This window comes from Ailuropoda melanoleuca, chromosome 6, assembly GCF_002007445.2.
Source record: "Ailuropoda melanoleuca isolate Jingjing chromosome 6, ASM200744v2, whole genome shotgun sequence".
Classification (NCBI taxonomy): Eukaryota; Metazoa; Chordata; class Mammalia; order Carnivora; family Ursidae; genus Ailuropoda; species Ailuropoda melanoleuca.
In genome coordinates, this window is record NC_048223.1 from 63,251,680 (window position 1) to 63,267,994 (window position 16,315).

The following is a 16,315-nucleotide window of genomic DNA, read 5'->3' on the forward strand; positions in this document are numbered from 1 at the left end:
ATAACTTCATATGCCTCTTAATGCACATATAAAAGTGTTTCTCTAGGGTAGATACCAAGGAGCAATGGCACAAAATCACAATGAATACACACTTTATTGGATGTGCATAGATACTGCCAAATTGTTTTCCAAAATAGTTTCACCAATAGTAATATGTAATTGCCCTACAACATAGCCAACTTTGATTTTATCGAACTTCAAAAATATTGCCATTTTAATAGATTTAAAATGGTACGTCATTATTTAATTTGTATTCTCCTAGTTGTGAATGAGGATGGGCATCTTTTTACATGTCTATTAGCTACGTATACATATATTTCTTCTTTTATAAATTTCCTGTTCTTATCCTTTGCTCATTTTTTTTTGCTCTTTTTTTTTTGCTTTTTTTTTTTTTTTTTTTTCATTTTTTTTAACTAGGTTGCTTGTCTTTTTCTTATTGATTTCCAGGGAAGTTTTATATATTCTAAATATTACCCTTTTATTACACATGCCACAAATATTTTTACCTGTCTATTGCTACATTACAATTCATTAAGAATGTCTTTTTTATTTAAAAAAAAAAAGGCTTTTAAATCTTGGGAAAAATAAAATAAGATGAAATCAAAGAGGGAGACAAACCATAAGAGATTCTTAACTATAGGGAACAAACTTAGGGTTGCTGGAGGGTAGGGGGGGATGGGATAACTGGGTGATGGACATTAAGGGAGGGCATGTGATGTGATGAGCCTGGGTGTTACATGCAACTGATGAATCACTGAATTCTACCTCTGAAACAGATAATACACTATATGTTAATTAATTAAAACATTTAAAAAAAAACTATCCTACAATCCAGTAATTGCACTACTGGGTATTTACCCCCAAAATACAAAAACACTAATTTGAAGGGATACATGCATCCTTATGTTTATAACAGCATTATTTGTGATAGCCAAATTATGGAAGCAGCCCAAGTACCTATCAATAGATGAATGAATAAAGATGTGATGGTTGCTAGCTTTGAAGATGGAAAAAGGGAGTCAGGAGTCAAGGAATGTGGGGGCCTCTAGAAGCTGGGAGTGGCCTTCAGCTGGCAACCAGCAAGGAATGGGCACTGCAGTCCTATAACCATGAAGAACCGAATTTCACCAACAACTTGAATGAGCATGAAACCAATTCTCTCCCAGATCCTCCAGAAAGGAAGCCTGTTACCTTGATATTAGCCCATGGGTGAGACGCGTGTCAGACTCCTCACCTAGAGACTGGCAAGAAAATAGGTTTGTATTGTGTGAGGAGCTAAGATTGTGATGCTCTATCACAGTGGCCGCAGAATCTAACCCAGCAAGGGAGGGCAGGAAAAATGTGGAAGGGGCCCTGAGAAGGGCTGCTGAGAGGCTCTATTTCTTGATCCAGTTATGTGAATATGCTTACTCTGTGGAAATTCATTAGATGGACATTTATTATCTGGGCAATTTTCTGCACATAGGTTATAACACAGTAAAAAAAAAATCTACATTAAAACAAGCCATGTAAGGGTTTGTAATTGAGATTAATGCTATAGGTCATGGGGGAGTCATTTCTCTTAGGACCTCTGAGAAACACACAGAATTCCTCCCAGAATTGCTCACTGGATAGGTGGTAGGTAGCCTCCCACTCCCTTTGCTTGAAGTTTGCCCCTGTGGGGATTGATTCCCTCAAACCTGTGGTATGTGTGTTGGCTAAGAAGCTTCCTTAGGAGCAAAGAAATGTTTTGGGGAGAATTCTAGAAGATACTCTGTGTGCACCTGAGCTGTCAGCTTCCACAGTGCCCACCACAGATGCAGCTGAAATCTGAGGTAGGCCAAGGGGATATGGCTACCAGAAGCCTTTGTAAAACAGGCCAATCCTACCCATAAATGTGCAGAAAATCCTGAACCAAGTATTAGCAAAGTGAAGCTAGTGACATATGAAAAAGAATAATATACAATGTCCTAATTGTATTTGGTCCAGAAATCCATGCATAGCTTAATATTTGAAATCAATCAATATAACTTATGCCATCAACAGAATGAAGAATAAAAATCAAATGACCATCTCCATAGATTCATGAAAAAATACTTGATAGAATCCAATACCTATTCACGATTTTTTTTTTTAGATTTTATTTATTTATTTGACAGAGCGAGCACAAGTAGGGGGAGCAGCAGGCAGAGGCAGAGGGAGAAGCAGGCTCCTCGCTGAGGATCCCCACCCAAGCACAAAGCAGATGCCCAATGACTCAGCCGCCCAGGTGCTCCTATTCATGATTTTTTTATTTAACAGTTTATTATGATTTATAAGTGTCATTTAAAAAAAATTAGCCCATTAAACCATGTAGAAGTAAGCATGCAAGAACTCTGCAAAACAAAACATACCTGTTTAAGTAGAGGGATTATCTGAAATTCCAGATTTTCCAGTCACTTTGTTATTATGCTATGGCAGCCAAGGGATCCTTAACTTCAGTCGAAGGAAGCGTCCTGAATCCGCCCTCATTACAGATTCCAATCTCTATGTTATCTTCTGTCATTTGCCCTTCAAAGCTTTCCTTTAGGGTTAATATGGCTGTATGAGTGGAATTTTTAAGTCCCAGGTCTTTGTTATGTCTTTTCTTGAGGAAAGTTTTCCCATTCACATAGTTCTTTCCTATTGCTGTGGCTTTCTCGGCAAAGTAAGCTCCAGATGGATCTGACTGAAATAAATACGGTCGCCCCTCATTCCAACCACAAATTCGTAAAGAGACTCCAAATGGACAAACATCACCTGAATGAATGTATTCTCGTATCACAAAAGCTACTCTCTGTCCCAGCTGAGCTGTGGGAATGGGTTCTCGGTAAATGAGATGGTATCGCTAAACTCGTTTCCAGGCTCTGTGCTCGCGCTCTCTGTAACCTGGCCCCGAGCCGCCCGGTAAGCCAAGCCTATGTGCTCGGTAATCGATCCCACTCTGCGCACCGTACACTTCGCTCATCACACGGAACGGATTTGTTTCTTCTCAGTTGCTAAAACCACACTATTTGCAGCTTTATTTTACTTTTTTAAAGGTTTTATGTATTAATTTGACACAGAGAGGGAGAGAGCGCGGGCAAGCAGAGGGAGCGTAGGGCAGAGAGAGAAGCAGACTCCCCTCTGAGCAGGAAGCCCCATGCGAGACTCGATCCCAGGACTCTCGGATCATGACCTGAGCCAAAGGCAGACATCCAACCCGTTGAGCCACGCAGGAGCCCCCCCCCATCTGAAGCTTTAATTCCCACTGGAGGGGCTCCTCCAGCTACAGCAGGCAAAGCATATTCAATCTGGGCAAGTTTACCAGATGGGCTGAACATAGTCAGTGAAAATCTGTAACCATGCTCGGCCATCTTTATCTGGAGTGCCCAATTCATGATTTCTAAAAAAGAGAGAAGAAAGAAAGAAAGAAAGAAAGAAAGAAAGAAAGAAAGAAAGAAAGAAAGAAAGAAACTTTGCAAACTAGAAATAGAAAATTTCCTATTCTGACAAAAACAAACAAAACAAAACTTTAAGTCAAACAGTGTATTTAATGGTAAAATGTCACCCTCTGAAATTGAGAATGACTCAAGGGTGCTCATTATCGTCACTCCATTTAACATTGCATGGCGGGTAATGGTTGATTTAATAAGTTGAGGAGGTTAATTAACAAGAATATTAAGTAATAATAATAATTACATGTATAGAGAGATACACAGAGAGACAGAGACCAAGAAAGATGGGCTGCATAGGTGGCTCAGGTCATGATCCTGAGATCCTGAGATCCTGGGATCAAGCTGCACATCGGGCTCCCTGCTCCAGAGGGATCCTACTTCTCTCTCTCCTCTGCCATCCGCTCCCGCCCCCACCAGCTTGTGCTCTCTGGCGCTCTCTCTCGGTCAAATAAATAAATAAAATCTTTAAAAAAAAAAAAAAAAGGACATGAAGAAAGAGAATCCAACCAAATCTACATGTGATTTTTTGCAAGGTCACTGAATTTAAAGTCATCACACAAGAATTAAATCTATATTTTGTTTATAACAGCAGTGAGCGCTTAAATAAAATTACACACATAAAGACTATGAAAACAGTCATTAAAAAAAACTTCAAATACTTAAAAATAAACCTAATAAAAATGTACAAAACCTCTACATAAAAAAAGTATAAAACATAATTGAGAAGAATTTGAGAGGAGTTGGGGGCACCTGGATGGCTCAGTTGGTTGAACATCTGACGTTTGATCTCAGCTCACGTCTTGGTCTCAGGGTCGTGAGCCCAAGCACTGCATTGGGCTCCAGGTGGAGCCTACTTAAAAACAACAACAACAACAACAACAGTATATATAATTGAGGGGAATTAAGGAAAACTTAATAAATAGGGAGGGGAGGTAATGTACTATACCCAAGATTTGACAGAGTCTATATGATAAAGACCAAAATTATGTATAGGATCCACAGCTATCTCAAGTAAAATCCTAAAATTCTAAAATTGGGAATATAAAAGACAAAAGTGGCTAAGAAAAATATAGATGGAGGAAGAGATAGAGGACTAACACTGTCTGTCTGGATAGAGATTTGTTATAAGGACATAACAAATCTGACACTGTGGTATCAGTACAAGTATGGACATATAAACTGATGGGAAGACTAGAGATTCCAGAAACAGACCCATCTTCTCTTTGAACACTTCTTCTATGATTGGAGGTACTGCACAAGGTTGAGAAAGGACGATCTTTTCATTAAAGAGTTATGGTTCAGACATCCAAATGGCCAACAGACACATGAAAAAGTGCTCAACATCACTCGGCATCAGGGAAATACAAATGAAAACCACAAAGAGATACCACCTCACACCAGTCAGAATGGCTAAAATTAACAAATTAGGAAACCACAGGTGTGGTTTCGGAGAAAGGGGAACCCTCTTACACTGTTGGTGGGAACGCAAGCTGGTGCAGCCACTCTGGAAAACAGTATGGAGGTTCTTCAAGAAGTTGAAACTAGAACTACCCTATGACCCAGCAATTGCACTACTCAATATTTACCCCAACAGTACAAATGTAGTGATCTGAAAGAGCACCTGCACCCCAATGTTTATAGCAGCAATGTCCACAATAGCCAAAATATGGAAAGAGATGAGATGTCCATTGACAGTTGAATGGATAAAGAAGATGTGGTATATGTATATACAATGGAATATTACACAGCCATCAAGAAATGAAATCTTGCCATTTGCAACTATGGCTGGAACTAGAGGGTATTATGCTAAGTGAAATAAGTCAATCAGAGAAAGACAATTATCATATGATCTTACTGATATTTGGAATTTGAGAAACAAGGCAGAGGATCATAGGAGAAGAGAGGAAAAAATGAAACAAGATGAAACCAGAGAGGGAGACAAACCATGAGAGACTCTTAATCATAGGAAAGAAACTGAGGGGGTGCCTGGGTGGCTCAGTTGGTTAAGTGACTGCTTTCGGCTCAGGTCATGATCCTGGAGTCCCAGGATCAAGTCCTGCATCAGGCTCCCTACCCAGTGGGGAGTCTGCTTCTCCCTCTGCCCCTCCCCTCTCTTGTGCTTGCTCTCTCTCTCTCTCTCAAATAAATAACTAAAAATTTTTAAAAATTATTTTAAAAAAGGAAACAAACTGAGGATGGCTGGAGAGGAGGGGGGTGGAGGGATGGGGTAACTGGTTGATGGACATTGGGGAAGGTATATGTTGTAATGAGCACTGGGTATTATATGAAACTGATGAATCACAGACCTGTACCCCTGAAACAAATAATACATTTATGTTAATTAATTTAATTTAAATTTTTTTAAAGTGAAAAAAAAGAGCTGTGATTCAATTACATATATTAATAAGGGGGGGGAATGAAACTTGATTCCTACTCAAATATTATGCAAAACTATCATTCTTGGTGAATTACAGATTTAAATGTAAAAAGTGAAACAATACAGATTTTTAGAATATTAACAGGAGAACATCATCATGACTTCAGGCAGCACATAAAATAATTTCTTAATGGGTACAAATAGCACTAACCACTAAGGAAAACATTTACAAATTGGAGTAAATCAAAATTAGGAATATCTGAACATCAGAAGATAGCATTCAGAGAATTAAAAGATAAGCGAGAATATGTTTGAATTACATTTTTTTTTATTTGACAAGATAGAGACAGCCAGCGAGAGAGGGGACACAAGCAGGGGGAGTGGGAGAGGAAGAAGCAGGCCCACAGCAGAGGAGCCTGATGTGGGGCTCGATCCCATAACGCCGGGATCACACCCTGAGCCTAAGGCAGACGCTTAACTGCTGTGCCACCCAGGCGCCCCTGAATTACATATTTGACAAGGGAAGACCCAAATGGAAAAAAAAAAATAGGCAAGATACTCACTTCACAACAGAGATATTCGAATGGCCAAGAGATGTATGAAAAGGTACTTAATCTCAATTGTTATCAAAGAAATGCAAGTCAAAACCACTATAATTCCACTATCTAAATGACAAAGCCAGTGTTGGCAAGAATGTAGAAAAATTAAAACTCTCATACACTATAAATGGGTATAAACAGTTTGGACAAATCTACAAAAGTACAACACGCAGATTCCCTCAGACCCCAGGAACACAGTCTTAGATACGCCCAACAGAAATGCATGTGTCCATCCGCCAGGAAGTCTGCAGGGTTCTCTGGGGCAGCAGTATCCGAAAGAGCTTAAAGCTGGAAACACCCATAATGTCCATCAACAGATAATTCCATTATCAACGGAATGGGAAAGTGAATTGGGGTATATTCCAACAGCAATGCAAGTGAACTAATTTATAGCGGCAAAAATGAATTAATCTTATCAATATGTAATGCGGAGCTAAAAGAGAGTCGAAAAAGAGCACACTGTGCATACACAGCTCAGAAACAGACAAAACTAACTGATGGTTTGAGAAGTCAGATTTGTGCTCACCTATGGGAAAAGTGATCCAGAGAAGGGCTTCTGGAACACTAATAACGTTCTATTTCTTGATCTGGATGGTGGGTACAAGGTGTGGTTTGTGCCAACATGTCATGTTCTACGCTTACAATGTTTGCATTTTGGGCCTGCATATTTCCCTACTGCCTTTTTTTAAATCAAGTAAAAGTGAAATTGAAAGCTGAGACTGCCCTTGGCCATTTGGGGATCTTTGGGCCACTAAACAAAAAGCAGAGAATAAACATGTTGATTGATGCTGATTACTAGGTGGAAATTAGGCTACTGCAACCCACTGAGAGTAGAGTACTATGGCTGAAAGCCAGTCCGTTCACTGGGTGTTTCTTAGTACTCCCTAGTACTTAGTACTCCCTAGCCCATAGTCAGTGGGAAACTGTAGCAACCCAGTAAAGATCAGACCACTAAAAAAGGCTTGGAAAAGTATGGGAATGGTTTGGATCATACCACCAGGTAAAAACTCGGACCTCTTGAGGGGACGGCAAGGGTGATTTATGAAAATAGTGTACTAGGTGGTTTAAATTAATCTATTTTCTTCCCACTGTTGCATTGTAAACCTGGGGTATGTGCATCATTTTCCTTCAGAGAATACATCTTGTTCTCATGTTCTTATTGGTAGGTTTTGACTTAGCTAGAGAGGTCACCGACCCAGGCTCAATACTGACTTAAAATTTAAGCGATAAATTTAAGTTTATGAAATTAAATTTATAAAATTTAAGTTATATAAAGTTAAGTTGAAAAGCTAAATTTGTGCTAATAAAGGTTTTTCTTTAATATGAAAAGTCATTATATTGAAATGGAGGCCCTAGATTTCCTGCTGTGTTTTCTAAAAGATTTAGTGTAAGTACGTGAGTGCAGTCATTTCCAACCATTTAAGGACTTCTTTTAATGTATGTGTGTGCACACATGAGTGTTTACTTATATACGACTGCCGCCACATGATAGTACTGTTGCCTTTGGTATACATTCATTGAAAAGAATTTATAAGGACAGAATTAAGTTTTGTTATTAAATAAATTTGTATTTAATCACAAAAGGTATATTCTTTTGAAAAATGGAAACAAATGCATGTCAAGTCACAGGGAGATGACCCCTTAGATTCCTAGTGTTCACAGGCAGTAATCACTATGGTAAGGTTGAAAGTGTGAAGTTTCAAGTACTTTTCTATCTGTCCTTCTCTCTTGGTTATCGTATTTTTAAATTCATACTTTCACATCGAAAAATAATAGTAAAATGTATCATCTCTTTGTTTCGTAAGAAAAAGGTGATACAACATCTATGGTGGGGATGAGGAAGAGGATCTCAACCCGGCAAGTCATAGAATGTTCCAGAAAAATATGGAACTGGCCTGTAAGTGACAAGTCTCACTGCCTTGTGAGCCAGTTGTTACATCAACTTTTTTCTAAAATTGGACCCATTCTAAAGGAAAGACTCTAGGAGGTGAGAGCTCATGTTCTCTTTCATAATTTTTCTGAAGCAGTGTTTCTTGAGAGACATACTGAAGGGGTTAAATTTACTGAACGCAATCTCTCCTTCCTTGGAATCGGCCTTGCACCTCCCCTTTCTAGGCGGGTGGGCTGAGGCTGCAGGCAGCTGTCCAGCAATCCTGTACAGAGACAGCTCTGCTTTGACCAGCACTTTCTATTCCCACTGGGAAGTTCTCCTCAACTTTGTCAGAAGGACTGAGTTACACTTTGCTGAATTCCTCCAGTGATCTTTTGTTTCTTTTATTTGTTAGCACTCTGGACAACTGCTCAGCCAGTGCAGAGGCCACCTCTTAGTCCAGTTCTGCTTAGGATAGAGGGTGCTGGTAATGGTTGATGGCTGGGCCAATTTTTGACAAGGATGTTTCTTTAGGTTTTAACTTAGACATCACTTTCTTCAGAGAGGCCTTCCCTGACCACCCTAACTAAATCAGCACTGCTCACCACCGGGTTACTCTATTTTATCTTCGTCACTGCCCTTATCTGTACCTGTCATGAACGTATCTACTCATTACCCCAGCGACATCCTCAAGAGCAGAGACTTTGTTTACCCCCATTGTCAAGAGCAGTGCCAGGCCCCAGGAGGGGTTCATGCTTGACCAGTTGACTGCTGTGTGCCAGCAGAGGGTTTCCAAAACCAAGTAGTCACGTGAATTTCATGTCCACATCCTGGTGGCGCTGCTTAATACATATCTCAGTATGATTTTCGGCTTTCAGGATACAAAAGAGTGAATCCTATCCTTTAGGCACCACCATGACTTTGGGAGAATTCTGGATGGAAATGCATTTCACAATTAAGTTGCTAAAATGTCTTTAACTTGTGCTTGCTTCGGCAGCACATATACTAAAATTGGAAGGATACAGAAAAGATTAGCATGGCCCTGTGTGAGGATAATATGCAAATTCGTGAAACGTTCCATGTTTTTAATAAAACAAGACGAAATCAGGGAGGCAGACAAACCATAAGAGACTCTTAATCATAGGAAACAAACTGAGGGTTGCTGGAGAGAAGGTGGGTGGGTAACTGGGTGATGGACATTAAGGAGGGCACGTGATGTAATGAGCACTGGGTGTGATATAAGACTGATGAATCACTGACCTCTACCTCTGAAACTAATAATACATTATATGTAAATTAATTGAATTTAAATTTAAAAATTTTTTTTAAAAATAAAATAAACTGTCTTTAACTTTTAGGAAATTACACCCTTCCTTACTGAGCAGTCATGCCATTATTATCAGCTTCAGAAAAAGCATCTGCAAGGAGACATGACACAGTATAAATCTAAGAACTGGAAGATTAAATCTGAGTTAAGATTTTACTCCAGCAAGGTGAGGCCTTTTAGTTCTACTCTAATAATAACTTCTCACAAGTTCCGAAGTTATGAATCAGAGACATGGCCTAATGAAAGGTGACACACAACGTCTGTCTCTCAGTTAACAGCCGGGATGGTTGTGCCGGCTCTCAGGGAAAAAAAGAAATTTTTCATTTTTTCATTTTTTCATTTTTCATTTTCAATTTTTCATTTTTCATTTTTCAAGTTAAACATTTTGTCAAAAAAAAAAGCACAGAAGCTTTTAATGCAAGAAACACAGATCACTGAAACTCTCTGGGCTGAGATGCTGTCCCTGGCCTTACTCTAAGTCACCCAGGGCAGCACCTCAAAGGCCAGGACAAGTAGAGGGAGGAAAGTGCTTGTCCCTGTGCAGCTGTGAACCCCCAGTGAGAGCCGCACCTGCAGCTCTGCAAGCAGCCATAGGACCCTGCTCCGTGGCAACAGCTAGGGTTGGTGGGGAGGGGCTGGGGCGGGGGCTGTGATTCTGCTATCAGAGAATCAAGTCCATTGTATTACCTGACTCCTATTTTTTTTCCAAGGGCTGGGGCAAACTAGAGAAAATACCTGCTGCCTCCCTGATTCCCTGCTATCTGTTTCCACACTGACATGTCACTGCCCTGCTTAATGCCCTCCAGGAATGCCCACTTCCTGCACGGAGGTCTCACACACCATCAACGTGCAGGCTCCTTATCGGTCTGTCCCGGCCACCATCACTCCCTGACATACCCGACGCCCAGACTGGCCTGGGTCTCCAGGTTCCCTGACTTTGTCCTGTTTGGAACTAGGACAGAAAGGCAGAAGAGAAGAAAAGTGACCCTGTGTTGGTGGCTTCCAGGCTTAGGATTAGGCTGAGACAGAGAGCAGGGAGGTCAAGGTTAGTCAGATCAGAAATGAGCAACCCAGAGGCCAAGCAAGTACTGAGGCTGTGGCTGCCGAGAAAGGGTGTATTTCATCGATCTAAGACAAACCCGATTTTATAATCATACTCCATTCTCTCTCTGAAGTCAGGATGTGTCTGTCTTACAATAAATGATGTCCTAGCATTCTGTGATCATTTAGCCGGTACTATTTTTAAGTGATACGATGAAGTCATGGTAAGTAAAGTAAAGTAAGACTCAGCTTTCCCAGCACCCTGGAGGGCAGATGTAGAAAAAGATACAGAGGATGGATTTCCAGAAAGTTCCTCCAGCTTGGCACCACGGCACCTTCTCCACAGCCGTGAGCCATGACTGTGGTGTTCCTACCAAGGTGTGGGGTGGGAGCAACCCTCTCAGGAGCTTTCCTGGTGTAATTGGAAACAGAAGGCAGGCTGAGACTGAAGACAGGCAGGCCACTCCATGCTGGTGAGTTGCAATTTTAATAATAGCAAAAGGAACTCACATATGAGGCTTGTCTTAGACGCAACAAGACAAATGGATCCCTGTACCCATCCTCCAAATCTTAAAAATTTATAAAGAGTTTCTGACTGGGCTTAGTCACATTTACTATGCAGGCGTTTTCAACATCACATCATCATCTCAAGGCTGTCCTTGGAGCAGCCTCTGGGAACAGAAACGCCAAGTGGAACCCACATTCCAAGAACAGAAGAGGGAGTGAGGAGGGCCTGAGTGCTTGGGTCCAGCTAACATCTTTTTTATCATATACCTCAACAGGTGGGGAGGCCTTCCTTGGGCACCCTCTCTCAGCATGAGCAGTGGAGGCTGCCCCTTATATCTGCTATTTCTATATCCTTCTCTTTCCTTCTTACTAGTCAATCCTTGTTACTCTGACCACCATAACTGTTTTGTTGTTGTTGTTGTTGTTAATTTCCGGGGTAGAATTTAGTGATTCATCAGTTGCATATAACACTCAGTGCTCATTACATCACATGCCCTCCTTAATGTCCATCACCCAGTTACCCCATCCACCCACCCACCTCCCCTCCAGCAACTGTCAGTTTGTTTCCTAGAGTTAAAAGTCTTATGGTTTGTCTCCCTCTCTGATTTTGTTTTATTTTATTTTTCCTTCCTTCCCTTTTTGTTTATCTGTTTTGTTTCTTACATTCTACATATGACTGAAATCCTATGGTATTTGTCTTTCTCTGACTGACTTATTTCACTCAGCATGATACCATCTAGTTCCATCAATGTCGTTGCAAATAGCAAGAGTTCATTCTTTTTGATGGCTGAGTAGTATTCCATTATACATACAGTTCCACTGTAATTATTAATACAACAGTCCCCCCTGACCCACAGAGGATACAATCCAGGACCCCAGGGGATGCCTGAAACCATGGACAGTAACAGACCCTATATATACTATGTTTTTTCCTAGACATACATACTTGTGATAAAGTTGAACTATAAATTAGGCACAGTAAGAGATCAACAGTAACTAATAATAAAACAGAACAATTGTAATATTATGCTATAATAAAAGTTAGGTAAACGTGATCTCTTTCTCAAAATATCTTATTGTACTCTACTCACTCTTCTTTATCTGTGACGATTCAAAATGATAAAATGCCCATGTATGAGATTAAGTGAGGCATAGTGTTAGATACTATTGACCTTCCGACAACATGTCTGCGGGACAGCTGCTTCCAGACCTCAATTAACCTCAGTAACTGAAACTGTAGAAAGTGAAACTTTACATAAGGATGGGGGCGGATACTGCACGAAACCCTCCCTGGTAAAACGAGTGTGTGGCTCCTCTCTCCTGATTGGATTTGTACTGATACAGCACAAATAGCCTCTGTTTTGTGAAAAAGAAAAAGAGAGGGTAAAGATGGAAAAAGAGAGAGAAAAGGAAAAGAAGGTAGAAAAACAGGTAGGAGACAATAAACAGTAAGGAGGAAATAAAGGAAGGAAGCAGAAAAAAATGAAACAGGGGTGGGGGTGGGTGGGTGGGTGAGGGAAAAGACAGCCTTGCATTTCCTGTTTGCTCAGGCTCTGAATCCAGCAATCCCCAATTCCCACTGTCCTACCTCCTTATCCCCTCATGCAAAATAGCCAAGGCATTTGGAAGCCTGGCTGGGGAGTCACTGAGGGAGTTGGTGCCTCCCTCAGACCCTGGCAGCTCCCTTACATTTTACCCAGCCAGTAGGGGGAACCTTGCCTGCCTCACCTGGTCCCGGCTCCATGAAGCAGCACTACTCCCTACCCTTTCTGTAGAAGTCTGGCCAGCATCCCTTCTTTTGAAAGTGCAGCTCAGAGTAAACTCTGGGGAGCACAGAGCTCCCCAGAGAAGACCACAAGTTCTGACACTTGTTCAGAAATGATCATTTCTGTGTATGATGATAAATTATAAGAAGAAAAGCGAAAAAAAGCTTTATAATGAGAGAAGAGCTACACAGACATGAGGCAGGAGCCGGAAAGGATATTGCTGTTGTAGTAATTTGTGACATAGGCAGCCCAAGACCACATCCCAGAAAATTTGCTCCTGGTAATTAAAAGCAAGCCAAGATCCAGACTCAACACAAACACCTTTGCCTCTACCCATAAAATGTATGTACATTCAAAAGCATCCCTCACTCAACGTATAGACCGGCAGGGGTGTGTTACACACTCACTTGTGTGCGTGGAGGGCACTGGAGTGGGGAGGAACACAGTGAAAATCATCAGCTCTGGCATCTAAGTTTAGCATGCTTTATAACCACCTCAGGGCTTGTTAAATTCAGGTTGTTGGGCTCTACCCACAGTTTCAGATTTAGGAGGTCTGGGGTGTGGCCTCAAAATTGCAGTTCTAGGAAGTTCCCAGGTGACACTACCCCCCACTTTGAGAAGCCCTGGCTTATCCGCATATGATGAGCTCATCAGCAGAAAGCAGGGGCCGAGGCCAGCACAGGCTTCAGGGACCTGAGCCAGAGTGAACGCAGATACAGATCACTTTGGAAAACTGTTAACTCTGTTTCTTAGTTTCCTCATCTGTAAATTGGGGGTGATGATAATGGTACCTAAATCCTGGGGTTAGTATAAGGATGAAAGGAGTTAAAACATGCAAAGTGCTTAGACCGTGCTTGGCACATAACAAGCACTTTAAAATTGCTTTCTTAAATAAAAATACAAGTCCTGGAGTCAGACAAATACCTTAACCTTGGCTAGACGTAACCATTCTGAGCTTCAGCTTTCTTATTTGTAAAAAAGGATAAAAGTCTTACAGGGTTTTGATGAAGATTAAATAAGCTAATATGTTGGTTATTAAATCTCCGCAAATGAACACATAACCACCCTTCAGGCCCTCTACATGGTGTTTTGACCAGTGAAGGCGTTGGCTCTGTGGGGTAATGCTGCCCTCTGCTGGAGAGCTGCGCATTTTTAGAAATTAACTTGCCCCCTGTTCATCGGGCAAAAAAGCTAATAATCTTCAACAACTTTATATTCTCTGAACACGTTTCTTTGGCTGCTGTGATCAAACATGATTGAATTAAATCACTCTCAGTAAATGGTTTTCCTCACTTGACAAAATAATGAGCCACTTGGCAACTTACTTTGGCTGCAGCCTGATTTCCAAGTTTTATTTTTATGGAGAAAATAGGCTGTTGAGATATTCCGGTTTAAATTTTCCAGTTTTCATGATTGTTGCTTTCCTGTGAGTTGAGAATATTGGGATGACTGCATAGTCTGGTCGTGTGCTGGACTCTCTCAGCACCTCTGGAGTGGTAGCAAGGTAGAAACACGATGGTGGTGTAACCTGATCCCTGTGATTTGTAATGTGCCAAAGCAGCCTGACAACACATCAACGAGCGAGTGTCCCTCTGTGTTCTGATGAAGCTTTTTTCATAAATGATGGGATTTGAATTTCTCTTAATTTTCGCATATTACAAAATATTATTCTTTGATTTTTCTCAGTCACTTTTAAAAGTAAAACCAGCGGCGCGTGGGTGGTTCATTCGGGTAAGCTTCGGAATCTTGATTTTTGCTCGGGTCTTGCCCTCAGGGTGGTAAGATCAAGCCCCAGGTTGGGCTGCATGCTGAGCCTGAAGCCTGCTTAGGATTCTCTCTCTTCCTCTCCCTCTGTCTCTCCCTGCCCTCCCATAAAAAATAAAATAGGGGCGCCTGGGTGGCTTAGTCTGTTAAGCATCTGCCTTTGGTTCAGGTCATGATCTCCAGGTTCTGGGATTAGCCCCGCATCTGGCTGCCTCCTCAGCCAGGATCCTGCTTCTCTCTCTCTCGCCCTCTGCCCTTCCTCCCTGTTAGTTCTCTCTTTCTCAAGTAAATTTTAAAAATATTTTTAAAATTAATTAATTAATTAAAAGTAAAAACCATATACAAAAAAAAAAAAGTGCTGGCCAGTTTAGGTCTGCAGTCTGTACTTTGTCATCCATCAGGATCCATCCTCATTGATGGGACCAGACCAGTGAGTTAAGCAGATATGATGGTGATGTTATCCCTGCATTCTCCTCAACACAGCATTTACTCTCTTTGCCAGGAATACATTTTGAGCTTCCACTTGGATTTCCTTTCTATGGTGAATTTCACCCCACAGGCCAAGGATCCCATATAAATTGAGGATTTTTGCATCAGGGTTTATAGGGGATATTGGTCTGTAGTTTCTTTTCTTGTAGTGTCTTTGTCTGGCTTTGGTATCAGGATGCTAGACTCATAGAATGAGTTAGGAAGTGTTTCCTTCTCTTCAATTTTTTGAGACAGTTTGAAAAGGATTGGTGTCAGTTCCTGTCTAAATATTTGGTAGAATTCACCTGTGAAGCCATCAGATTCAGAGCTTTTGTCAGGAGGTTTTTGATTACTTATTCAATCTCCTTACTTGGTCAGTTCAGATTTTCTTTGTGATTCAGGTTTGATAGGGTATCTGTTTCTAGGAATTTGTCAGTTTTACCTAGATTATCCAATTTGTTGGCATATGATTGTTCATAGTACTCTCTTATGATAATTTTTATTTCTGTATTATTAGTAGTAATGTCCCCTCCTTCAGTTCTGATTTAAATAATTTGAGTCTTCTTTTTTCCTCAATCTAGCTAAAGGTTTGTCAATTTTGTTAATCTTCTTGAAGAATGAACTTTAGATGTAATTGATTTTCTCTATTGTTTACCTATTCTCTCTTTTATTTATCTTGAGTCTGATCTTTAGTACTTCCTTCTTTCTGCTGGCTTTGGGTTTAATGTGTTCCTTTTCTAGATCCTTAAGTGGTAAAGTTAGGCTATTGATTTGAGATCTTATTTAATGTGAGCATTTAAGGCTATAAATTTCCCTCTTCACACTGTTTTCACTGCATCTCATCAGTATGGTATATTGTGTTTTCATTCTCATTCATCTCTAAATATTTTCTGATTTTTCTTGTGATTATTTTCTTTGACCCCCTGGTATTTAAGAGTGTATTGTTTAATTCCCCCAACTTTGTGAATTTTCATTTTCTTTGTTATTGACTTCTAATTTCATCCTGTTGTGGTCAGAGATTTTGTCTTTTTTTAAAATCGGTTGAGACAACTTGTGACTTAACATATGGTCTATCCTGGAGAATGTTTTATGTCCAGTTAAGAAGAATGTATACTCTGTCGTTGTTGGGCAGAGTGTTTTGTATATATTTCTTATACCTAGT

At 40.6% G+C, this 16,315-nt stretch overlaps 1 non-coding gene and 1 pseudogene across 1 annotated transcript; one reads left to right on the forward strand and one right to left on the reverse strand.

Moving 5' to 3' along the window:
• Nucleotides 1–2,425: 2,425 nt before the first annotated feature.
• LOC100472939 lies at nucleotides 2,426–3,353 on the reverse strand (annotated as a pseudogene).
• Nucleotides 3,354–9,261: 5,908 nt separating this feature from the next.
• LOC117802891 lies at nucleotides 9,262–9,367 on the forward strand. Its single transcript, XR_004626401.1, has one exon. It is a non-coding gene; the product is annotated as a U6 spliceosomal RNA (small nuclear RNA).
• The last annotated feature ends 6,948 nt before the right edge of the window (nucleotides 9,368–16,315 follow it).